This window comes from Lygodium microphyllum, chromosome 4, assembly GCF_053477565.2.
Source record: "Lygodium microphyllum isolate KBCC chromosome 4, Lygodium_microphyllum_v1.1.10, whole genome shotgun sequence".
Lineage (NCBI taxonomy): Eukaryota > Viridiplantae > Streptophyta > Polypodiopsida > Schizaeales > Lygodiaceae > Lygodium > Lygodium microphyllum.
Window position 1 is genome coordinate 136,971,598 of NC_141138.1, and position 27,497 is coordinate 136,999,094.

Genomic DNA, 27,497 nt, shown 5'->3' on the forward strand with positions numbered 1-27,497 from the left:
ATTATTCACAACTTCTGTGAAGATTCTGGAGGGAGCTAAATTCAACTAGGCAAGTTTCTTGTTATCTAAGATGGATCAGCATTTCCAGCGTGTTAGGAAGGGTCAAAATAGTACTGTTTCTTATGGTGCCTTCCTACAAAGGATCCTTACTTTTGCACCTCCTCCTGGTGGTGTTCCAGTGCCAAATCCAGCTCCTTTACCAATGTAGCTTACAGTATCAGTTTCTTCTCCTAGGCCCATGTAGCTTAATTCAAAAGATGAGGAGTCGCATGTTATTTTTTCTAGAAAGAAACGCCTTTGCACAAAGGGACCTTCCAATCCTTTTGTCCAAGATCCACTGGTGCAAACATCCACTCCTGCTGTGTCTGGCAGTGCCCTTTCTTCATTCCTTTCTTATACCAATCTATTTGCCGCTCAAAAGGAAGGAAAATTAGATTCACAGATCCCTTCATCATTACAAACCATTTTAGCTGGATCCATGCTTCCACAGATGGTTTCCAATGTCCAGTCTACTATGGAAACTTCCCTTACTTCCTGTCTTCAAACACTGTACACCAGTGTTTACACTTCCATGCAAGACAAGGTGAATTTCCTCACTAGTTAATTGAGTAAGGCACTGGAGGATCTGTCTTTAGAAAGGACTACCCTTAGTGATATCCACAATCAGATGACTATTGCCACAGTCTTAATGGATTCATAGAAGGTCACTATTCAGGAGCTAGAAGCTAAGGTTGTTAAACTAGAGTAGGAGAATGCATCTTTGATGCTTGAGAAGAATTCTGCCCTTGCAGAGATGGTCACTTTGGCTAGTAAGCTTGCTACCAGTGAGGGTTAGTTCTAGCAATCTCAGGACACTGTAGAGTCCCAACAAAAACTCATTGAAGCACTTAATCAGAAGGTGGATGTTCTTTCTATTTCCCCTCCTGCTCCTGTATCTTTTGTTGGGTCATCCCAAGAGGAGCTTAATCAGTTGCAACATAAGGCTAAAATCTGTGATGGGTTCTCAACTAAGGTTGATCGCCTTCAACAGCGGATGGATTGTGTGCAGAATGATTTTGTCCGTTATACTGAATTGGTGTCACCTCCTCCATCCTTTTGGGTGAAATATCATCAACAGAGGTTTGTCTTATATATCTCTTTGAGCAATGTGGATTTAGAGCCTCCAGAGGATGGATGGTCCAATCTCTGGTCTGCAGATCTCTTATGAGCTATTTTTGACAGATTTGTGGATGACTTGATTTCCCATGAGGTCTAGTTACTCTCTTTCATGTATCTTACAGGCCATCTACAGATCCCTGATGAGGAAGATTTAAAAGTTTATGTGGGAGATGTCATCTTACAAGCAGTGATGTATGTACATTCAGTTGAGCTTCTGCTAGCAGAGAGTTTACAAACTTATCATGAGTAGACATCTTGGTGCAAGGGATATGCTTGGCATCCACCTTTGGAGGATGTTGCTTTGGAACCTCGCCACCTCAGAAGTGTCTTTCATAAATTAGATATCCAGCCTCTTCAATCTCAGTTGTTGAGCTTCATTGTTGATAACCCATTATTTACTGAGTCTTTCTTTCAAGATTTAAATTTCTGATGTTCTATTTATCCTTTAGATCCTGCTGATCTTTTATCATATTCCCTAATGTCTTATCGTTTCCCATTACATGTTTCTCTTCTTTCATCTAGTCCTGATAATATTGCTCTCTTATCATTTACCCCTGCAGGATTTCCTCACATTCCAGTGTTCACTACATGTCTTTTCATTGCTGATCCTACATTATCTCCTACTCCTTTTGACACTCCACCTACTGTTCCTCCTGTTCCTTCAGTTTTTCCAACAGAATCCCTTCATACATTTTTGATGTATTCTCCATCTTTTCCACCTTCTTTATCCCTTCAATTACCCTCTTTTTATGATCTGTCCTATCCTCCATTACAATGCTCTCCTTTCATTCCATTACCCTCTCCGACAGATTACATTAACCTTCCTCCCCAAACAGTGCTGGATACCCCAGGGTATGATGGTGACATCCTTCGTAGAAGACAGTGGACATTACATGATTCAGTGACAGGTCCAGTGTTGAATTGGCCTCTCATTCGAGGGTCCTGGGATACTTCTGCAGCATGTTCCAATTCTTACCTCCACTTTGCTAGGGTACATGGTACTTCTAGAGATACCACAGTTTGTCTTGCTGCTCACTTTTGCTGGTATCTTGCGTTCATGTATCATCAGTCACACTTGAATACTCGCAAGGGTATCCCCCAGATGCTGATTAATCCAAATGAGGATGTAGCAGTTGCTCAAATGGATCTCTTATATTATTTTGCACAGGCCTTCCCTACCAGATTCATCATTTTATTGGAAAGGATGTGTTGTCTACAATTCCTCCAAAATGTACCTCAGTACTTTGTGGATGAAAACAAAGCCTTGGACCGTCTTAAAATTAGTCTGTAGTTTAAGAAGAAATAACTTCATCCTACTTAGTAGGAGGGTTTTCTTGATTGTATCCACTCTCTTCTTTTTAATGGAAATTTCTTCTTTCTCTTCAATATTTTTGAGGAGTTGTGCCATTCAGATTATATTTGTGTATGGGTATTTTTTGTACTAGGTATTGTTGTTTTTCTTGGTGGATGAGAAGCTGATGAAGATGGAGCTGTGAAGATTGATGATATTGCTTATTAGCTGGATGAAGTTGCAGTTGAAGGTTTGGAAGCTGAAACATATTATTTAGGTTTTATGAAGCTGATGTTGGGGTCGTGATCATAGCTGGTACATTGTGCTGATTGAAGATTTTTTAGCAAAGATATTAGAGCTTTTATTCATTTTTTCGTGAGGTCGCGAGGACACTTCCTTGTCTAAGTGTGGGGATATGTTGAGTGTGAAATATGTTGGTTTTTGGGCTGATTTTTTGTTGTTTTTTATGATAAATGGTTGTTTTTTATGACTGATTGTTTGAATTTGAAGATATTTTGAAGTGTTTGGAAAGGTTTGGATAAGTTTGAAGGGTTTTTAAATGGTTTTTTATGAGGATGTTTGGTTCAGTAAGGTCTGATTTTCTTCTGTTCTCTTCTGTTTTGTTTCTATTTTGGTAGTAGAGATGGTTGAATGAATGTTTTGAGACTCTGATTGAAGTTTTGTGAAGAGGTTTATGAAAGATTGAATTGGTTTTGTTTTGGTTTTTATGATTTTTATGGGTTCTGTTGATCTTCTATGAAGTTCTGTAAGCCTCTGTAGCTATGTTGTTCTGTACTTCTGTTGCTCTGTGGTTCTATTCTGTTGTTTTTGTTGAGTGTTATGATGGATGTGTGGATATTTTGGGAAGTGTTTTTGTCTTAGGAAAGGATGAATGGAAGCTCTATCCAAGCTAATTGAAGTGAAGAAGTAACTGTTCAAGATTTACAGAAGCTTACAGAAGACAGCGACAGAAGTCAGATCTCACAGGACACTATGAAGTCTCTGGTGCCCCTTCATACAACACATACATTTTGTAAGGTGTATCCACGACCAAGAGAGGAGTATTATGTGTGATTATTGATTATTGTAGTGAGGAGATTATGTACATTTGAGAGAGTATCATTGAGAGAGAGAGAAGTGAGAGATAGTCAATTTTATGCATGCAAACAATGTATCTACATGAGAGAGAAGAGAGAAGGACTATGAAGAAAATAAAGAATAATACTATGTGATGTATTTCCAAGAAAAAGTGGTGTCTTTCTTTGGTGTTTTATTTTTCTTTTGATGTATATCATGAAGAATATGGTTGATTTTATAAAATTCGTGGGAGATCTACATGATGCTGCATGAAGATTTGTTGTGCCTGGTATTCTTTTCTTCATTGTGATCATATAAAACCTAATAAAAAAGCTTGTTGATGATGACAAGATAGATTTTCTTGTAGTAGAAACCCTATTTCCTTGGTGTTCCTCTTGGGGCTCCACTAAGGTTGGAGGATATCTTGATTCAAGGCACCAATTGGAAGTGCTTAACAAGGTTAGAGTGGGTGAGAGAGGCCCAAGGTCAGAGTGAGTGGGAGAGGCCTAAGAGCACCTAAAGGATGCTAAGCCCATCTGAGAAGACAAGATCGATGAGCTCTCTAGTGAGAGAAACCTTGTCTGACCTACTTGCATAGAATCTAGGAAAGCATCCGCATCCCATATAGCACCACAAAGACAAAGCCTAGGCTCCATAGGTGGATAGAATGCTCAAGAGAAGTGGAAAAAGAGTGTAGAGAGTAGTGAAAGGCGAGCAACTAGTGGCTCACTTATAACGTTGATGTTGGCCCCCTAATGACTTTGCCAATGGGGGATCTGCTTAGGAAAATTTCCTCATTATGGAGAGACTTAAAGCAGTGGGTGGAGGTATCTAACAAGCCAGGAGCAACCAATTTACATGATCTCAATGCAGCCACATAGATACTGAGACTAATGCTAAATTCAGTGCTCAAGTCCTTGCATGTAAATACTTTTTGGAAGAACACATAGATGCATGGAGTCCTATCAGTGGTAGCATTAGGAGACATCACAAGAAAGGGGATGATAGACATAGGAGCGAGAGTTAGTGTGCTTAGCCATGCAGTCCTACCTAGCCGACATGGAGTAACCCACTAGTGGAGATTGCAAGGTTTAACATCACACTTGCTAATGGCATGAAAGTTAGAACGTTTGGAGTGTTGAAGGACTAGCCCTTGAAAATAGCGGGTGTCTATTTCTCACTGAACTTCATAGTTATGAAGAGAGTAGACTATGACATTTTGCTAGGCCAACCCTAGATGTAGGATGCAGGAGTAATCAAAGATTGGGGTAATGGTCTTGTTTTCCTAGTTAACAAGTTGGAGGTAGTAATAATCAAAATGGATACTTGGAAGACCAAGTCGATCAACTTGGATGCCATCTCCTCTATCTTGAAGGGAGACTCATAGGCCAAGAATTTGTATGGGCCATTAACGAAGTATATTCCCTATTCTGATGATGAGCGGGATTGGATGCATGTGCTAGCCAACATCAACATGCCATTTTTGGACAAAGAAGAGGATTATAAGCAAGCTATAAGGAGGACAATAGGTGAGTCCCACAAGGCCACCAGGTCCTAGCTATCGAAGGGTAAGGCCCCACATTTAGTGCCCTTTTGCATGATGGCCGGAAGCCCTAGCAGATGACAAAATCCTACCCCTTTCCATATTACTTCTAAAAAACTTGAACTCCAAGGGATTCTTGAGTACCTGATGAGGGAGCTGGTAGGTAACCTAGCCCCAATTTCAAGCCATTACAAGATGTCATGGATGAGTTGAAATGGAAATGGACCAAGGTGCACGACATAAACCTTATGTACAATTGGGTAATGATCACGGATGAGAAGAGAGTTGAGAATAGGGACCTTGACAATGATGAGCAGTCCGAGTGTAGCAATCCAGACGATGAGTATGAGGACTACTACTCCTCAAATGAGAAAAGTAAAGAAGAGGTTGGGATTGTAGAGTATGACACAGATGGCCCAATGATTGAACAAATAAGAGTAGAATCCTATAAGAGGTTTGTAAGTTACTTGGATTGGATGCTCTTGGATATATACTACTTGGATCTTGGATGCATGGATGAGGGACAACACTCTTAAAATTTAAAAAGGAGACTTCAGAACTAAATGTAATCGCACATGGTTGGATCACTTAGGCATGATAGACTACGGGAAAGTGGGGCTAGTCCAACCAAGTGTCGTGTCTCTCTTTTTAATAGAATCGACCTCAAAGATGTGATCGCTAGGGTAGACTGCCTCCTTTAGGAAAGGTTACAAATTTAACTTAGAATTGGAAATAAGCTCTAAGAGCAAGCTAGAGATACCCCAACCACCTAAAACTAGACGCACCAAGGGGGACTTGTCGGTCTATCTAAGGTGTAGATGGTTGGAGGAAAAGAGAGGATTAGAGGCTGAACAACAAAGGAAGCCCTAGGATCTACAAAAGCACTCCACTAAATTCAAGAAGGGACATAGGGTAGTGATCTTGTTGGGATCAAAAAGGCAGGGATAGGCAAGCAAACCAATAAATAAAAGGGCTTTCCAAAGTCAAGGAAGTCAGCTTAGCAGGGGAAGAGAGAAGCCTCGACCCCTGTTAGTAATTAAGGACCTGACCGAGCAAGAGGAGGTTGATCTCATTGCTCTCTTATACACGCATTTGCTGGTCCCTAGGTGAGCTCAAACCAACCATTTAGTCCTCAAAAACAATAAAAATCAACCAAAAAACCAAGTTAATTTAGCATTCAATATATCCCCACACTTAATAAGGGAGCATCCTCGCGACCTATGAAAAAGGGAATACAAGTTTATTAAAGAGCTTGACTCGATCTTCTTTGGTATCTTGAATAAATCACCCAACCACGATCCCAAGTTATAACTTGTATCTAAGAAAGCATACAACAAAAGGAAAACACATTTATCCATTATCAGATCTTATAAACAATAGAAAATTATAACAAATTCCTAGAGGATATAAGAGGTTCTTTAGATTTGCATCTTAAGTTTTTCATCTACCATCACCATCATTACAAATAGTTGAAAACAGAGCTCTTGAACAAATCCAGTATTCAACCACCATGAACTCATCACATAGAAACTAACACAACACAAACACAAAACAACCATCTAAATGGCACCTCCAAAAGAGAGATATATCATTATGAAGCATAAAATATACATCCAGAGGTATCATTGAAGATGATCCCTCCTGAAGGCTTGATGATTAAGAAAATAATCCATGGATAAGGATTCATCTTCAAAAGTTTTTGGAGAATTCTGGAAGAATTGAAGGCAGCACATCCTTTCTAGCAAGACAAGGTATCTTCTAGGCAAACAAAGGGCATGAAAATATAGGACATCCAATTGTTGGGAATCAATATTCACATTGACATTCATACATATCTTTGGAATGGCCTTTTGATCATTATGTGAATGCCTATGCATATATGCTAGGTACCAAGTAAAGTGAGCTATCAATCTCATTGAAGGATTTGGAGATTGTGAATATTGTTGGGAAAAATGGAGATAATTTTGGTACGCTTGATTAGCACTCATCCACTCCCCTAGAATTAATGGGCAATTAATCTTTGGTCCTTCTAGTAAGAGAATCAGTTGAGCTCCATCCTCATCTTCTTGGAATCTTCTGATCAAACCCTTCATACCCACTAAAACACAATATTAGTGAGTTTGGGAATCTCCCAATTCCCATCTTTTAAATACAAAAAAGGTGGCACCTAGATAACATGCCCATAAGTTTTTCAAAACCATATAATGTGACCTATCATTTGAAAGTGCTTGAAAAATGGAATCTAATGAGCTATAGAGCGCTTGATTTGGAGCTATAGTGTTCAACTCATGACAACTCCAAAGATTTAATCGCGTGTCCCAAACTTATGGGAAATTCCCATATTCCCCAATATGGTGTTCTAACCAATTGAGGGGACTGAGAAATAGAAGTGGTAGGAGATGGGTAGGAAAAATCATAAAATGAGGAGTGAGCTAAAGAAGGATTAGCTAAAAATTTAGGCAAATCCATTAAGAAAGGTGTTAACTAATATGCAGGAAAAGTGAAAGGAATATGTATGGATAGTGAAGGACAAGATGGAGAAGGAGAAAATACTCAATCTTCAGTGAAAGAATAATAGGTAAAGATCAAAATTTGAGAAGCACTCTTCGATTGGAAAAGAAGAGGTAAAATGACCATTGAGTTGAATTTATAAAGGGAAAAATAAGCATCATATCGATGGGCCATTTGTTGATAATAAGATAAGCTAGGAAAATGGATGGACCTAAAGTAGTTGGTGCTTGGATGGTGCATCAAAGAAGGATGAATCAAATGGATGGTGCTTGGAAAGATAGGCTAAAAGATCCACCCTCAATTGGTTAGAATTCTGCACATGATTAGAGGCTTTATTCTATCTTTGGTTTAGGACTACAAACTCAATCATTGTATGCCATAAAGTGTTAGGGCAAGTAGCCACTTTAGAAGAATAACACTGAAACATTTCATCTATCCTCAACTTCGAATGTGGGACATACAAATAATACTATAGGACTACATCCCCAACATACCAAGCCAAATCTTCATAATCTAGCATCAACATATAACCTCTTAAATACATATTAGACATCAGTATTGTATCCGAAGTCACAAAGTCTTCAAAGACCATACATACTACTTCTGTCAGTAAATTAGAAGACCAAGCTCCACTCCCCAACCATTCTCTGGAAGAGGTAGATCCATCGTTGAGAGCTTAATATAGAAGGCCAACTTTTGGAATTGATAGTGCACAAAAAAGTAATAATCAAGAGGAACATACTCCTGAAATTGCTCAAATGAAGACCATAATAAATCCATAATAAGACCATAATAAGTCCATTCTGGGCTGAAGCCTTTTCACTTTAGCTTGGAACAAAGGGCATAACGTGGGCTTTTGCTAGAGAACTACCAAGTCTGCAGGGGACAAAGAAGGAACTGGATGTACAATAGGACTCTCTGAAGAAGAACATGACTGAACCAATTGATTGTTAAGTTGCTGAATTTGGATTTTTCTCTATTCTAGGGTTGTATTTCCTATTTTAAGCTCCTCTATTTGGGCAGTTAGCAAAGCCTAAAGCTCTTGAGATTCCTCCAACGATCTATTTCTCTCCTCGGTCACATTAAACACTTAGGTTTTAGTATCAGCCAACTGAGTGTGCAAACTAGAAATTTCCATTTTTTGAGCGTCAATGATCTTATCTACTGCTCCATTTGGGTACAAAGATCAGAAAAATGTTCATGAGCAGAAGCGAGCTCCTCATTTACTTTTTTCATGTCTTCTTTGGTCTATTCAACTTCGTCATAGCAAGAGGAATAGAGTTGTTGGATACACACACTGAGAGCTCAATAGAACAGTCAATATCTTGACACACTGAGAGTTGTTGGATACACACACTGAGAGCTCAATAGAACAGTCAATATCTTGACATAGGAAGAAATTTGCATCTCCAACTACAAAGTGTTGTACTAAAGGGATGGAATTCTCCATAGTACCATCGTGATGTGCTCTAAAAAGATTTGGCATTAGGAAAGTTGGTAGGTGACTGCTAGATTGAATAGAAATGAAATCTAGAGGAGGAATTAGGGCTGATTCAAGCACTCGTTTTAAGAGTCTCCTCTGAATTACCACAGTAGGGATAGGATCAAGATCCTCAACGACAACATCAGAGTGTTCAATAGGGAGAGGAGCTTCTAGTGGATCAATTATCAAGGTAGGAACTTCTTTTGAAGGAGTGACATATGTCAAAAAGACAGAAAGGTAGGAACCAAATGTAACATTAGTTACATTACCCCTTGTGGATCTGACAAAGTGTTGATCCATTTTTGACAAAAGGTAGCAACTCCAATCAATAGTTATGCCTTTCAACACCATTCTTGAAGCTATAAACAACTCCTTTGAAAGGTAATTAGAGGGTCTTGGCAGCCTATCTTGAAGAAATTGGCATAGTTGCTTCCAAAAAAGATTGGAGATCATGGAGACACTGATGCTAGAAGTAGTAAGAACCTTCTTGGAATCCAACACATCTTGTGTCTACTTCTGCAACAATTTAAGGATATCCTTATTCGAGAATAATTGTCTAGCAGTAGGGAAAGAGTTTTCCCGATAGGGTAAAGATAGAGCCTTGCCTAAACTTTTAGGTATCAATTCGACAACTATTCCTCTAACAGGGCCAGACCTCTTACCATAAGAGGCTAAAAATTGATCACAAGCATCAGTATTCTCTCGGATGAGTGGCAATGAGAGTGCAAGGAACTTGGCTAAGCCCGCTTTGCCAATAAGGTCGGACTCCAGTAATAAAGAATATTCACAAGACACCAATGTGACATATTGGACCGGAGGAGGAGTATGAGGCACCATTCAGATGGATTATACACACCACACACACATAGACAATCATAATGAATGCCTACAAAATAACATGATAAGCATAAACAAGATATCGACCAAAATAGACACACACAAATGTGACAGACCACCCCAAGCATCTCACATTTTAAAAAATTCGGCATGACCTCTACACATATGTGATCGAAAGCTTCATGCGATGCAATACAATCAAACACCCTGGATTCCCATATTAGCCAAAAAAGAAAACTACAAACTGTCCCCTTAATTATGTCATAGCAACCAAACCATAATACAACAACAACCCACACATGGCATGACCAAAACTTCTATAATCAGATTTGGCAAGAGAAATAACTTGAAGGAATCCAGGTGCCCATTTCACGAAGCGCATTTATTGGAAATGAGAAAAAATGTAGTGAGAGAAATTAGTTTAATGAATGATTCGTTTTAAGTAATTATTTAAAAATGAATGAAATTTTATTGGGTATTAAACCTTAAAAAGAAAACAGTGATTCATTCTTAAAAGGTTAATTATAAATTATTAGGGTAAAGCGGTGCTTTAAACGAAACCCGGACTTTGTTACCCAAGTTGAGCTCTCTAAATGCAGATTCATTCATTAGAAATTAATGGTGTGTGGAGAGCTTTTTTTCCATCACGTGCTTTTTGTGATAGCTAGTTCATTTATAATTAAAATTACATGTGTTTGTAGTGCACGAAGTACGTACTAAGTGAACGGCGGGTTGATTTTAATTTATTAGAAAAATGTGTGTTGGGCAAGAGCACGCATGGAAAAGTGGGTGATTAAAGTTTATTTTGATAGTTAATTATGGTTTTGGGGTAACCACAAATAAATAAAGAAAAAAATATAAAAAGACATACATGTTGTATCTCTTGGGGATCCATATTTTTGGTACCCAAGCCGGGGTAAACTGCCATCAATAAGCATTAGAAGAGGCTGAAAACGAAGGAATTGACTTGCTTTTTTGGTTGATTTTTGTTGTTTCTGAGGGGTGAATGGTTGGTTTTTTATGGATTTTGAAATGATTATTAGTTTTTTGTAAGTGTTTTAGAGTATTTTGAATGAGATTGATTATATTTTGGAAACTCATGATGATTTAAAATAGAGATATGAGGCTCTTTGATGTTCTCATAGGTTTTGTTAAGGTTCTAAGAGATTCTCTTTTGTTCTTATTTTCTTATGTATGAAGCATGGATTAATGATTAATGAAAGTTAAGGTTTTGTGAAAGCTCATTTAATGGTGTTTGATAGTTTGGAATGATTTTAGTATGAGTTGGCAATGGTTTTTTATAGATTTTAAATGATGATTATTTTTTTTGGTAGTGTTTGAGAGTGCTTTGGATGATATTGATTATGTTTTGGAAGCTCATGATGAGATATAAGGCTCTATGATGTTCTCATATGTTCTGTTCAAGATTTAATAGCTTCTATTTTTTTCTTATTTGCTTCTATATGAAGCATGGATTAATGGTTAATCAAAGTTGAGATTTTTTGAAAGATTATTGAATGATTTTTTAAAGTTTGGAATGGTTTTAATATGAGTTATGTGGTTTTGATGTTTTTTTTTTACCTTTTGTAACCCTCTGCTAAGCTTCTGTAGAGCCTGTGTTTCTATTCCTATTTTTTTCTGTATACTTCTCTAAGGGTTGTGTGAAATGTATGTGTGACTTTGGAAATGTTTTGTAGCCTTGGAAAGAGGTGAATGTAAGTTCAAAAGAGCTCAAGGAAGTGGAAGAAGTAGCTGCTAAAGACTCAAGAGAAGACTGGAGTGAAGTGGTAGTAATGAGCTGTGAGGAGTCAATATACTAACTCTGAGTGACCTTTCATATAAGACAAACCTTTTGGAAGGGACATCCACCACCAAAGAAGGATTATTATAAGTTATTATTGAGTATTTTAGTGAGGAGATAATGTACTATTGATTGAGAGAGAAAGAGAGAGTTAGAAATAGCCAATTCTATGCCAAATAATGTATCTACATATGAGAGATTGTGAGAGAAAACTATGAAGATGAATCATATGTGATATTTTTCCATTCAAAGTGGAGCATTCTTTTGTGTTTTCAAAGTGTATCAAATAATTGTATGAATAACGTGAAGATGATGATCAATTTTGTTGAAGTTAAAGCCGTGGGAGATTGTTTCTATGATGCTGCATCAAGATTCCTTATTCTTGGTATTATTTTCTTTGTTGTGATTATATAAAAGATAAAAGGGATGGTTATTGATGTTACAAGATAGATTTTGTTGTAATGGAAATGCTATTTTCCTTGGTGTATCTCTTGAGGCTCCATGTTTTTGGTTCACAACTAGGAAAAACTGCCATCAACAAGCATCAGAAGAGGCTGAAAAGGAAGGAATTGACTTGGTTTTTTGGTTGATTTTTGTTATTTTTGAGGGCTAATGGTTGGTTTTTGGTATATTTTGAATGATGATTAGTTGTTTTGGTGGTGTTTGAGAGTATTTTGGATGAGATTGATTATGTTTTGGAAGCTCGTGATGGTTTACAATAGAGATATGAGGCTCTATGATGTTCTTATAGGTTCTGTTCAGGTTCTGATAGCTTTGATTTTTTTCTAATTTTCCTTTGTATGAAGCTTGGATTAATGATTAATGAAAGTTGAGGTTTTGTAAAAGCTCATTGAATGATTTTTTATAGTTTGGAATGGTTTTAGTATGAATTACGTGGTTTTGATGTTTTCTGTTGACCTTTTGTAACTCTAGAGCCTTTGTTTCCATTCATCTTTTGTTTTGTATGCTTCTGTAAGTGTTGTGTGGAATGTATGTGTGAATTTGGAAACGTTGACTAGCCTTGAAAAGAGGTGAATGTAAGTTCAAAAGATCTCAAGGAAGTGGGCTGTTGAAGCCTTAAGAGAAGACTAGAGTGAAATGACAATAGTGAACTGTGAGGAGTCATTGTAGTAGCTCTAGTGACCTTTCATATCAGACACGCCTTTTCTAAGGGGCATCCATGACCAAAGAAGGATATTTATGAGTTATTATTCAATATTGTAGTGAGGAGATGATGTACTATTAATTGAGAGAGAAAGAGAGAGTCAAAGATAGCCAATTCTATAATGCCAAATTATGTATCTACATATGAGAGATTGTGAGAGAAAACTATGAAGACGAATCATATGTAATATTTCTCCATTAAAAGTGGAGCATTATTTTGTGTTTTCAAAGTCCATCAAAGAAATATATGAAGAACATGAATAGAATGATCAATTTTGTTGATGTTGAAGCCGTGGGAGATTGTTTCTATGAAGTTGCGTGAAGATTACTTGTTCCTTGTATTGTTTTCTTTGTTGTGATCATATAAAAGATGAAAGAGATGGTTATTGATGTTACAAGATAGATTTTATTTCAATGGAAACCCTATTTTCCTTGGTGTATCTCTTGAGGCTCCATGTTTTTGGTACGCAACCAAGGGAAACTACCATCAACAAGGACGAGAAGAGGCTGAAAATGAAGGAATTGACTTGGTTTTTTGGATGATTTTTGTTGTTTTTGAGGACTGAATGGTTGATTTCTTATGGATTTTAAATGATGATTCATTATTTTGGTAAAGTTTGAGAGTGTTTTGGATGATATTGATTATGTTTTGGAAGCTCATAATGATTTACAGTAGAGATATGAGGCTCTATGATGTTCTCATAGGTTCTGTTCAGGTTCTGATCGCTTCTGTTTAGCTTGTGTTTTGTTCTGATTTTCTTTTGTATGAAGCATGGATTAACGATTAATGGAAGTTGAGGTTTTCTCAAAGGTAATTGAATGGTTTTTGATAGTTTGGAATGGTTTTAGTATGAGTTATGTGGTTTTGATTTTTTTTCTTGACCTTCTGTAACCCTCTGTTGAGCTTCTATAGAGTCTTTGTTTCTATTCATATTCTATTCTGTATGCTTCTATAAGTGTTGTGTGAAATGTATGTGTGCCTTTAGAAAAATTTCTAGCATTGGAAACATGTGAATGTAAGCTCAAAAGAGCTTAAGGAAGTTGAAGAAGTAGCTACTGAAGACTCAAGAGAAGACTAGAGTGAAGTGATAGTAGTGACCTGTGAGAAGTCACTATAGTGGCTCTAGTGACCTTTCATATCAGAGACACCTTTTGGAAGGGGCATCCAGGACCAAATAATGATTATTATGAGTTATTATTGAGTAGTGTAATGAGGAGATGATGTACTATTGATTGAGAGAGAAAGAGAGAGTTAGAGATAGCCAATTCTATGCCAAATAATGTATGTACATATGAGAGATTATGAGAGAAAACTATGAAGACAAATCATATGTAACCTTTTTCCATTAGAAGTGGATCATTCTTTTGTTTTTTCAAAGTCTATCAAAGAATTATATGAAGAACATGAATAGAATGATCAATTTTGTTGAAGTGAAAGCCATGGGAGATTGTTTTTATGAAGCTACATGAAGATTCCTTAAATTCCATATTGGGGACTATGGGAATTTCCCATAAGTTTGGGACATGTGGTCAAATCTTTGGAATTGTCATAACTTGAACACTATAACTCCAAATCGAGCACTCTATAACTCAATAGATTCCAGTTTTGAAGCACTTTCCAATGATAGGTCACATCATATGGTTTTGAGAAACTTATGTAAATGTTATCCGGGTGCCACCTTTAAAGTATTCAAGAAATCGGAATGGGCAGATTTCCAAACTCACTAATATTGTGTTCTTATTCCTAGTGTTGTTTTCTTTGTTGTGATCATATAAAAGATGAAAGAGATAGTTATTGATGTTACAAGATAGATTTTATTGCAATGAAAACCCTATTTTTCTTAGTGTATCTCTTAATGCTCCATTTTTTTGGTGCACAATCAGGGGAAACTGCCATGAACAAGCATGAGAAGAGGCTGAAAATGAAGGAATTGACTTGGTTTTTTGGTTGATTTTTGTTGTTTTTTATTGTTAAATGGTTGATTTTTTATGGATTTTAAATGATTATTAGTTGTTTTAGTAGTGTTTGAGAGTTTTTGGGATAAGATTGATTATGTTTTGGAAGCTCATGATGATTTACAGTAGAGATAGGATGCTATATGGTGCTCTCATTAGTTCTTGTTCAGATTCTGATAGCTTTGGTTTAGCCTCTGTTTTGTTCTGAATTTCTTTTGTATGAAGCATGGATTGATGATTAATGGAATTTGAGGTTTTGTAAAAGATCATTGAATGGTTTTTGATAGTTTGAAATGGTTTTAGTATGACTTATGTGGTTTTGATGTTTTTTGTTGACCTTTTGTAACCCTCTGCTAAGCTTTTGTAGATCCACTATTTCTATTCTTATTCTGTTCTGTATGCTTCTGTACGTTTTGTATGGAATGTATGTGTGACTTTGGAAAAGTATTCTAGCCTTGAAAAGAGGTGAAAGTAAGTTCAAAAGAGCTCAAGGAAGTGGAAGAAGTAGCTGCTGAAGTCTCAAGAGAAGACTAGAGTGAAGTGACAATAGTGAACTCCGAGGAGTCATTGTAGTAACTCTGGTGACCTTTCATATCAGACACACATTTTGTAAGGGGCATCCATGATCAAAGAAGAATTATTATGAGTTATTATTTAGTATTATAGTGAGGAGATAATATACTATTGATTGAGAGAGAAAGAGAGAGTCAGAGATAGCCAATTCTATACCAAATAATGTATCTACATATGAGAGATTATGTGAGAAAACTATGAAGACGATGAAGATGAATCATATATAATCTTTTTCCATTCAAAGTGGAGCATTCTTTTTTTAAAAAAGTCTATAAAATATTTCTATGAAGAACATGAATAGAATGATCAATTTTGTTGAAGGTAAAGCCGTGGGAGATTGTTTCTATCACTATAAGGATATAGGAGAATAGCAACGGCCATTTCTGACACATATTAGCGGCATCGCTATTTGCATCACAAATGCAACACAAATAGCGATAGTACTGAGACGAAAAAAAGAGGGCCAAAACTTGAGCGCAGTATTTTGCACGTAAGAGCGAAAGAGGGAGCGAAAGAGAGAGGGAAGTGCATCGTGCATTTGAGAGGGAGAGGGAGAGAAAGAGAGAAAGAGGGAGAAGGAGAGCTTTTACCGCCGCCGCCGCTGTTTACAAAGAAGAGGAGGAAGTGTACAAAGGGCAAAGAGGAGCCGCCATCGTGAAGAGGAGTTGTTGAATCCATCCTCGGACCTTTGCAATGAGTGCATTGCTCCCTCTTGGTTTGTTTTTGTTTTTTCTCATTTTCTTTTGCTTGTTTTTGTTAAAAATGATGTGTCCTAAGAGAGAAAGAGAGGAAATGAGAGAGGGAGAGGAAGAGAGAAAAGAAAAAATGAACAAGAGAGAGAGTAAATAAACATGAAACATAATAAAGAAAGAGAGAAAGAGAGAGAGAGGGAGGGAGAGAGGAGAATGAATGGATAAAAAACAAAGAGAGGGTAATATCTTGTTCTTTAATTTCTTCTTTTCTTGTTTTTTCTTTTTGTAGTAGTAGCAGCAGCAGCAGCAATTCTTTAATTTCTTCTTTTCTTATTTGTAGTGGTAGTAGTAATGGTGGTGGTAGTAGTAGTAGTAGTTCTTTAGTTTCTTCTTTTCTTATTTGTAGTAGTAGTGGTAGTGGTAGTTTGATTTCTTCTTTTCTTATTTTTTGCAGTAGCAGTTCTTTAATTTTCTTCTTTTTTTGTTTTTTGCAGTGGTGGTGGTGATGGTGGTAGTGGTAGTGGTAGTGGTAGTTCTTTAATTTCATCTTTTCTTGTTAGTAGTAGTAGTAGTAGTAGTAGTAGTAGTAGTAGTACTACTACTACTACTACTACTACTACTACTACTACTACTACTACTACTACTACTACTACTACTACTACTACTACTACTACTACTACTACTACTACTACTACTACTACTACTACTACTACTACTTTAATTTCATCTTTTCTTGTTAGTAGTAGTAGCAGCAGCAGCAGCAGCAGCAGCAGCAGTAGTAGTAGTAGTAGTAGTAGTAGTAGTAGTAGTAGTAGTAGTAGTAGTAGTAGTAGTAGTAGTAGTAGTAGTAGTAGTAGTAGTAGTAGTAGAGAGAGAGATTTTGTTAAAGGTGCACCTTTGGTGTGTTCAAGAAGGGGAGTACTAGTAGTAGTAGTGGTCCACTGCAATACCGCGGTGGGACGAGAAACATTCCCGACATAGAGTAGCTACTTCCTCATCCTCATGCATAACATATTAGACTTTACATACTTTATATATGTTAATTTTGTTGTTGCAAGAGAAGAAATCCCTTCTCAAACAATTTAAGAAAGAAAAAAAGAATGATAACAAAACCAAATTGTTTGTCGTAACATAGACCAAATGGAAAACGATGAAGGTCGTGATGTTCAAGATCACGAGGCATATCTTAATCAACGTGTCCCATGTCCTTTCTCTCAATGTAAGTTGGCAATTAGACGAAAACTTTGATTGTCTATGGAACATGTACGACGCTTTGGCGAGTTTTAATTAGAGATCATTGATCAGGCGATCTCATATTTTGAGCAAACGGTAAGAAAAGTGTATATCAATCATGCATTGTATTCGCAAACTAATTGAATATCATATACAAAAAAGTTGGATGTAGCCATAAAATTTATTGCAGGGAGGTGACGTCTCATCCCAAGTGTCAAGATTGTGGGAGAGAAGGAAGGAGTCTCGCTTGAAGCTTTCTTGCTTGCACAATGGGGGAAGACACACAAGGGTGGAGGCTGAAAACAGTTTTCCTCTTCTTAGTTGTGTAAGCCAAAAGAACTCTATTACAAAGAAATAGAAGAACCCTATATATGGGTCTCAACCAAACTCAACTAACTAAGGTGGCATACTAACTGAGCCACGAACTAGAATAGATAAGGATAGCTATCATGTAGCTATTATTCATGGGCGGTGTACCAACCGCGTCTGCAACTGACAAGTCGGTGACATAAATATACAACGGTCACCCTGGCGTATCACGAGTGGAGCTCGATATCTCAACACTCCCCCTCGAGCTCAATCCCAATTCCTGCACACCAAGCAGGTCTCTGAACTTGCGCAGCTTCTCTGCGCCCAATGCCTTCGTGAATATGTCAGCTACCTGATCCTCTGTGCTGACATAAACTAGATCAATAAGACCTAGTAAAACCCTCTCTCGCACATAGTGATAATGCACCTCAATGTGCTTTGTTCTAGCATGATAGACTGGGTTATTTGCCAAGTGTATACTACTCATGTTGTCACAATAAATGACAACTGGCCCATCTGTAGACTGATGCATATCATAAAGTAGCTTATGCAACCAAGCTACCTCACATGCAGCCATTGCTGCACCCCTGTACTCAGCCTCTGTGCTCGACAAGGCAACTGTAGGCTGTTTCTTGCTGCTCCAAGTGACTGCAGCACTCCCAAAAGAGAATACATATCCACTGGTAGATCGTCTATCAGAAATACTACCAGCCCAATCAGCATCAGTGTATCCATGCAACTGTATCTGAACCCCAGTCTCATAAAATAGTCCATACTGCAATGTGGACTTCACATACCTAAGTATGCGTCTAGCCGCATCCAAATGTGGTTTCCTTGGAGCTTGCATAAACTGACTTACCAATCCAACAGCATAGCTCAAATCTGGCCTGGTAATAGTCATATAAATCAAACTTCCTACTATGCGTCTATACATAGTAGGGTCTTCTAGAAGCTCACCTGCATCTGTGCTCAGCTTCACATTTTGCTCCAAAGGAACTGAAATAGGCTTACAACCTGTCATCCCATATTTGGACAGCATGTCCAATCCATACTGCCTCTGCAAGAGCTGTATCCCACTTGGTGATCTAATCACCTCAATGCCCAAGAAATAACGCAGCTCTCCCAAATCCTTCATCTCAAACTTCTGCTTCAATAGCATTTTCACATGAAGGATATCTTCATCACTGTCACCTGTCATAATCAAATCATCAACATAAATGACAAGCAGCATAATACCTTTCTCTGTTTTTCTCACATAAAGTGAGAAATCTGCCTTGGAAATCTGAAAGCCAATAGTGACAAGATACTGTCCTATCTTGTCAGACCATGCTCTAGGTGCTTGCTTCAAGCCATACAAGGCTTTCTTCAACCTGCAAACAAACTCAGGATGAACAGCATGCACATAACCTGGTGGCTGCTCCATATAGACCTCTTCTTGCAAATCACCATGCAAGAAGGCATTCTTTACATCCATCTGATGTAAAGACCATCCCTTTGATGCAGCCATAGCAATGACTGCTCTTACGGTTGCCATCCTTGCAACCGGACTAAATGTTTCTTCATAGTCAATGCCATATGTTTGTGCATACCCCTTGACTACTAATCTTGCCTTGTATCTGTTCACAGAACCATCAGCATTGTGCTTCACCTTATAAACCCACTTACAGCCAATTGCATTCTTACCTTTAGGCAAAGGTACTAACTCCCATGTAGCATTTGCTTCCAAGGCATCCATTTCTTCATCCATGGCTTTCTCCCATTTTTCTTTTCCCATGGCTTGCTCAAAAGAAGTGGGTTCTGGTTCCTGTATCACCTTGACCATATATGCATAGTGAATGGCTGTAAATCCATCATATTTCAGCCTATCCACAGGATACCTAGCTCTCGTAGACCTGCGCAAAGTAGGTTCACTCCCAGGTGCTCTCAAAACATCCCTGGTCTTCCTTACTCCAGGTGTAACAATAGAAGGAATACCCAACTCATCATCAATGCTCTGCTCTGAGCCACTGGATTCACCATCCACATAAGAGTGACCTGCATTCACATCAAACATGGGCTGATCAACTTTCTCTTTTCCTTTTTGTGATACCTGCATACCACTATCTGCATTGCTTTGAGAAGAATCTCCTGATCTCAATCTGCCTGTCCATGGCGAAGAATGTGAACCACTGCTAGAGGACGCTCCAGGTCCACTAATATTTTGTGACTGCTGCTGTGAATTTTGTGCAGCATTACCATTTTGTGCATCTACATCATCAATCACATTTACTGGTTTATACCAGCTACTCATCTCATCAAAAACAACATCTCTACTCACTGTAAACTTACGAGTAGAAGGGTTATAGCATCTATACCCTTTTTGCTGCAGAGAGTAACCAATAAAGATGCACTTCTCAGCTTTTGGATCCAACTTGGATCTCAGCTCATCTGGCACATGTACATAGGCAATGCAACCAAAAATTTTCAAATGAGAAATATCTGGTTTCCTACCAGTATACCTCTCCTCTGGAGTCATTCCATGTATTGCTGCAGTGGGAGTCCTGTTCATTATGTAGACTGCTGTAGCAACTGCTTCAGCCCAATAAAAATCTGGCAAGTCTTTTTCATTGAGCATGGCACGAGATACCTCTCCAATATGTCTGTTTTTTCTTTCTGCAATTCCATTTTGCTGTGGGGTATGACTGCATGAATATTGCTGCTTTATGCCATGCTCCTGCAGGAACCTTGCAAACTCATTTGAGAGGTACTCTCCCCCTCCATCTGACCTTAGGCATTTTACTTGCAAGCCTGTTTCTTTTTCAACCATAGCTTTAAGAGTTTTGAAATGCCCAAAAACTTCACTTTTCTTTTTCATAAAATACACCCAAACTTTTCTGCTATAGTCATCAATAAAACTGACAAAATAATGACAGCCTCCAAGAGATGCAGCTTTAGTAGTCCACACATCAGAGTGGATTAATTCCAATGGCTTCTTACTCTCTTGAACATGTCTAGGAAATGGTTTCCTTGCCTGTTTTCCAAACTGACAGGCTTCACATACCTTATGCATTTCTGCAACCTTGAATTTAGGCAATCCTGCAACAATATTTTGGGCCTGCATTGATTTAAGTCGCTGTACATTAACATGACCAATGCGTTTATGCCAGATATCAATATCTGCAACTACACCGGTCCCATGTGCAAACATTGCTGCACTCAATTCAGACGTGTCTGCATCCAACGTAAACATTCTGCCCTTCTTCTTTCCTTTTGCTATCAAGCGACCTTTATTTTTCATATCCTCAACAAAGCATCCATGAGGATTAAATCTGACCTGCAAGCCCTGTTCAACCATTTGACCAACAGAAACCAGATTCTTGGTGATATTGGGGACATGAAATACATCGGACAGGTATTTCTTTTTCCCATCCTGCATAGACAAAGGAATTTTTCCAATCTGCACAATCGGATGTGCAGTATCATCACCAGTCTCCACAAATCCTGGTTTTTTCATTTTCCTTGCATCCTCCATCCATTCTGCATGACCTGTCATGTGGTTTGATGCACCTGAGTCAACATACCATACATCATTGCTTTCTTCTGCACTTGTCACAGAGTTGTTCATGTGCTGCACCATGAACAAATGCTCATTTCTGTCATCACCCTGTCTGCTAGAAGATGCATAATTCCCTTGTTGCAGTTTTCCATTCATAATGTCATTCTGCTTTTTATAGCAGTCTTTAGCCATATGACCCATTTTACCACAATAGTAGCATTCAACATTACTGTTTGCATTTTGACCTCTTTGCCATCCACCACGACCTCTTTGGCTCCCCCTGCCTCTAGAGTTACCACGTCCTCCTCCATAGGACTGGTTTTCTTGAGTTTGCTGCATATTCTGATTTCTACCACGGCCTCCAAATCGGCCTCCTCTACCTCTGCCTCTACCTCTTCCAGCATTTGAGTAGAAGACAGCTTCTTTTGAAGTTCCTCCTGAAGAAGATGCACCACCATTTCTCTGCTCCTCAGAAATTAGAAGAGCAATCAACTCCTCAAAATCAGGAAATCTTTCACGAACTGAAATGGATGTCCGAAACTGTGCATAATCCTTTCCTAGACCATTCAAGGTCACGGAAACTAAATCATCATCTTCCACTGGCGACCCAATGGAAGCAAGTGCATCTGCAATCTTCTTCACCTTCATGTGGTAGTCGTTGATGCTCATATTTTCTCTTTGCACATTGTGCAACTCTTGCTTGAGCTGCATTTTCCTGGCTTGCGTATTTGTGCTATACATTTTTGACAAAGTATCCCATGCCTCCTTTGGCGTACTTGCATCCTGAATATGCACAATCATAGAGTCTGAAATGCTGATAGACAGCCAATACATAACTTTCCTGGCTCTCTCATGCCATGCTTTAAATGCCTGCATTTGCTGTTGATTGGGAACATCAGGAAGAACTGGTTCTTCTTCATTTCCTGCAACAAATTCCCAATATCCTTTTCCCATAAGGAAATTCGTCATTCTAAACTTCCATGCCTGGAAGTTGTTCTTGTCAAGCTTTTCAGTGACAATCTGTGAAAGAGAATCAGACGCCATTACAGAATACTGCAAGAAATTCTGTCACTGCAAAAAACACAGCTTCACCCTCACAAGGGCAAATCTGCAAAACTGGCGAAAGTGGTATTTGACCACACAGTCACTTCCTAGTGACGATTTTGCATAAACAGGAACCAAGGATGATTCTGAAACTCCCAATGTCTCTGCGCACAAGCATACGATGCAATTTCTACAGTAACTTTTCACCGACCTGTAGAACAGTGGTCGCACAGCATAAAACTGAGCCTTTTCTTGAGTGCGTGCAGAAAACTTCCGTCTGCAAAACAGGCCCCGAAATGGCCTAAAAAACAAGCATATACTGCCCTCTTGCTTCACCGCGAAGGGCGTCTCAACCTGAGACAATGCACTCCTGCAATTTCCGGCTGTGCTACCTGCAGAGATCTGCTCCCAAAACAGGAAATGAAAGCAACACTGCTCCTCTTACCAGACCACCGCGAGCTTGGCTTGCTTTCTTGAGCTCCTTACCACGAACAAGGCTCTGATACCATGTCAAGATTGTGGGAGAGAAGGAAGGAGTCTCGCTTGAAGCTTTCTTGCTTGCACAATGGGGGAAGACACACAAGGGTGGAGGCTGAAAACAGTTTTCCTCTTCTTAGTTGTGTAAGCCAAAAGAACTCTATTACAAAGAAATAGAAGAACCCTATATATGGGTCTCAACCAAACTCAACTAACTAAGGTGGCATACTAACTGAGCCACGAACTAGAATAGATAAGGATAGCTATCATGTAGCTATTATTCATGGGCGGTGTACCAACCGCGTCTGCAACTGACAAGTCGGTGACATAAATATACAACGGTCACCCTGGCGTATCACGAGTGGAGCTCGATATCTCAACACCAAGGAGGAGTGCACTCTTTGTGGCCAGCTAGAAGAGTTCATGGGCGTGCGATGGATGGAGTGCCTAAGAAAATCCGCCACTTGGAAGGTACTACCCAATCTATAACATCAATACCAAAGGAGACATGCAGCCTTCCAAAATTTTCTACAAACTTGGAGCCAGAGATGGAGGCAATGATCGATGCATTGATGACCATGGATATCAAGAAATTTGATCCGCCTAGAGAGAAATCATCCATAGCATTATATGATGGATGCTGAGTATCTCCCCTAAAGACATTGCTTGCACTCCAAAGTGTGCAAGAAAAATACGGGCGGGGCGATGCGAGTGTGACTGAGTTGTTCAAGTACCTTCTACGTACACTTTGTTGATTTATTTTTGAAACTATCATTAAAAAATTATGTGCTTTTTCAAGATGTTTTATGATTTTTTTTCAAGTTACTAAAGTATCATATATTACAACTTGCAAATACCATGCTTGAGTCTCGTGATGATGCAAAACATGTTTTACGAAAGCTTGGCATGGACTACAATAGCATCCATGCATGTATCAATGATTGCGTATTGTTTCGAGGAGAATACGAGACTATGGAGACATGTCCAAAGTGTGGTGCTCACAGGTATCAATAGGACTTGCAAGGGAAAACCATCCCTCAAAAAGTTGTTAGATACTTTTCGGTTATCCCCCGTATAGATCACATGCTACGTATGTCCGACATGGCGAGCCTGACAACATGGCATGTGCAGAATAGATCCACAGATGGAGTCCAACGAATATCAGCAGATTCACACGCATGGAGCCACATTGACTCTACCTTTCTAGGCTTTTCCCGAGAACCAAGGAACCTTTGGCTTGGTCTCACTATGGATGGCGTGAATCCATTCAGTCTACGCTCAATTTCTTACAGTGTGTGGCCTGTAGTCCTTGTTAACTACAATATCCCTCCATGGCTTTCTACGAAGAAAAGACACCTCATCCTTAGCTTACTCATTCGTGGACGCTACAAAGTTAAGAATATGGATGTGTATGTTCGTTCATTAGTTGATGAGCTTAAGATTTTGTGGGAGGAGGGGGTCGTTGTGGAAGATATGAGCAAGCGCGATGGTCGACGGTCTGCCAATATTCAAGCTATTCTCATGTGGACCATCCATGACTTTCTGGGATTTGGGGAGTGCTCAGATAAGTAGGCTTCTGCTCTCATTGATAATATCTATCATAGCTTGCTGAATTTTGTATTCACTGGATAGAGGTGTTGGGACAGGTCTGGTTACCTCAGGTTATCATGGATATCCGTTTTGTGGACCATAGTTAGACTCTTGAAGGCCACAAACCGTGAAGAAGATGTTATATCAAGTACAAACCCCTTTCTTGTCAGAGGGTCATGACCAAGGGAAGGTTTTCTTGGATGACCTCCAGTACGAATGAATACCCAAAGCTGGTACAAGCAAAAATGGTCCAAATGGAGTCACATCCAAACTGAATGTGACGATTCTCAGTTTTCTACGAGTTGTTGTATTCGACCCACTTATAGATCAATCACTTATAGTAGAGAGAGAGAGAGATGTTTTGTTAAAGGTACACCTTCGGTGTGTTTGAGAAGGCGAGTAGTGCTAGTAGTAGTGGCCCAGTGCAATACCACGGGGGGACGGGTGACATAGGGTTGCTACTTTCTCATCCCCATGCATAGCATATTAGACTTTACATATTGTAGGCCCATCCGTAGGCAGGTGGAGACTTTATATATGTTAATTTTGTTGAGTTACAAGAGAAGAAATCCCTTCTCAAACAATTTAAGAAAGAAAAAAAGAATGATAACAAAACCAAATTGTTTGTCGTAACGTAGACCAAATGGAAAATGATGAAGGCCATGATGTTCAAGAGCACAAGGAGTATCTTAATCAATGTATCCCATGTCCTTGCCCTCAATGTAAGTTGGAAATTAGATGAAAACTTCAATTGTCTATGGAACGCATACGACACTTTGGTGAGTTTCAATTAGAGATCATTGATGATCAGGTGATCTCAGATTTTGAGCAAGCGATAAGAAAAGTGTATATCAATCATGCATTGTATTCGCAAAATAATTGAATATCATATACAAAAACGTTGGATGTAGCCATAAAATTTATTGCAGGGAGGTGACGTCTCATCCCAAGGAGGAGTGCACTCTTTGTGGCCAGTTAGAAGAGTTCATGGGCATGCGATGGATGGAGTGCCTAAGAAAATCCACCACTTGGAAGGTACTACCCAATCTATAACATCAATACCAAAGGAGACATGCAGCCTTCCAAAATTTTCTACAAACTTGGAGCCAGAGATGGAGGCAATGATCGATGCATTGATGACCATGGATGTCAAGAAATTTGATCCGCCTAGAGAGAAATCATCCATAGCATTATATGATGGGTGCTAAGTATCTCCCCTAAAGACATTGCTTGCACTCCAAAGTGTGCAAGAAAAATACGGGCGGGGCGATGCGAGTGTGACTGAGTTGTTCAAGTACCTTCTACTACACTTTGTTGATTTATTTTTGAAACTATCATTAAAAAATTATTTGCTTTTCCAAGATGTTTTATGATTTTTTTTCAAGTTACTAAAGTATCATATATTACAACTTGCAAATACCATGCTTGAGTCTCGTGATGATGCAAAACATGTTTTACGAAAGCTTGGCATGGACTACAATAGCATCCATGCATGTATCAATGATTGCGTACTGTTTCGAGGAGAATACGAGACTACAGAGACATGTCCAAAGTGTGGTGCTCACAAGTATCGATAGGACTTGCAAGGGAAAACCATCCCTCAAAAAGTTGTTAGACACTTTTCGGTTATCCCCCGTATACATCACATGTTACGTATGTCCGACATGGCGAGCAGACAACATGGCATGTGCAGAATAGATCCACAGATGGAGTCCAACGAATATCAGTAGATTCACGCGCATGGAGCCACATAGACTCTACCTTTCTAGGCTTTGCCCAAGAACCAAGGAATCTTTGTCTTGGTCTCGCTATGGATGGCGTGAATCCATTCAGTCTACGCTCAACTTCTTACAGTGTGTGGCCTGTAGTCCTTGTTAACTACAATATCCCTCCATGGCTTTCTACGAAGAAAAGACACCTCATCCTTAGCTTACTCATTCTTGGCCGCTACAAAGTTAAGAATATGGATATGTATATTCGTCCATTAGTTGATGAGCTTAAGATTTTGTGGGAGGAGGGGGTCGTTGTGGAAGATATGAGCAAGCGCGATGGTCGACGGTCTGCCAATATTCAAGCTATTCTCATGTGGACCATGCATGACTTTCTGGGATTTGGGGAGTGCTCAGATAAGTAGGCTTCTGCTCTCATTGATAATATCTATCATAGCTTGTTGAAGTTTGTATTCACTGAATAGAGGTGTTGGGACACGTCTGGTTACCTCAGGTTATCATGGATATCTGTTTTGTGGACCACAGTTAGACTCTTGAAGGCCACAAACCGTGAAGAAGATGTTATATCAAGTACAAACCCCTTTCTTGTCAGAGGGTCATGACCAAGGGAAGGTTTTCTTGGATGACCTCCAGTACGAATGAATACCCAAAGCTGGTACAAGCAAAAATGGTCCAAATGGAGTCACATCCAAACTGAGTGTGACAATTCTCAGTTTTCTACGAGTTGTTGTATTCGACCCACTTATAGATCAATCACTTGTTAGATCCCATGCATATTTTCAAGAATGTGGGCAGCTTACTATGGGACCACATCACAGGAAAGAGAGACACTGCAGGGGCACAAATGGATTTGAAAAAGGTAGGCAAGATGGATGTGCTTTGGCCACCATCGAGTGTTGATGGTCGCTTGTAGCTACCTTGCGCTCCTTGGGTGTTTTCCACTAAAGAAGAGTACATTGTAAAGCAAATTATCAAGTCTATCCGCACTCCGATGGGTATGATGCATTCTCTCAGGTCCGCATTTTCTAAAGATGACCAATTATCAGGGCTAAAATCCCATGATTGGCATAAGATATGTGAGGTTTGTACTACAAATGGATTGTAAGTGTCCTGCATTTTTTGCTATTTGGAGTGTAGTCGTTGTTCGTAATTCTTCTTCATTTGTGGTAGTTTGTACTATCGATTGCCATTGTAGGATGCCTTACTCCAAAAATATGCAGGGCGATTTACAGGTTGTTAAATTTAGTGCAATGGATCTCACAAAAGGAGATCAACACATCCTCTATTGAATCCACAAGGTAGGAAACTGTGGAGACAATCTATCTCTTTGAGAAATACCTGCCCATCAATATGCTCACGATACAAACCCACCTTCTAGTGCATCTTTTAGATGAAGTTGAGATTGTTGGACCTGTTCAGAAGGGATGTATGTTCTTCTTGGAGTGCTTCATGAAAACCCTGAAACGTCTTGTGTGACAACGAGCTCAGACAAA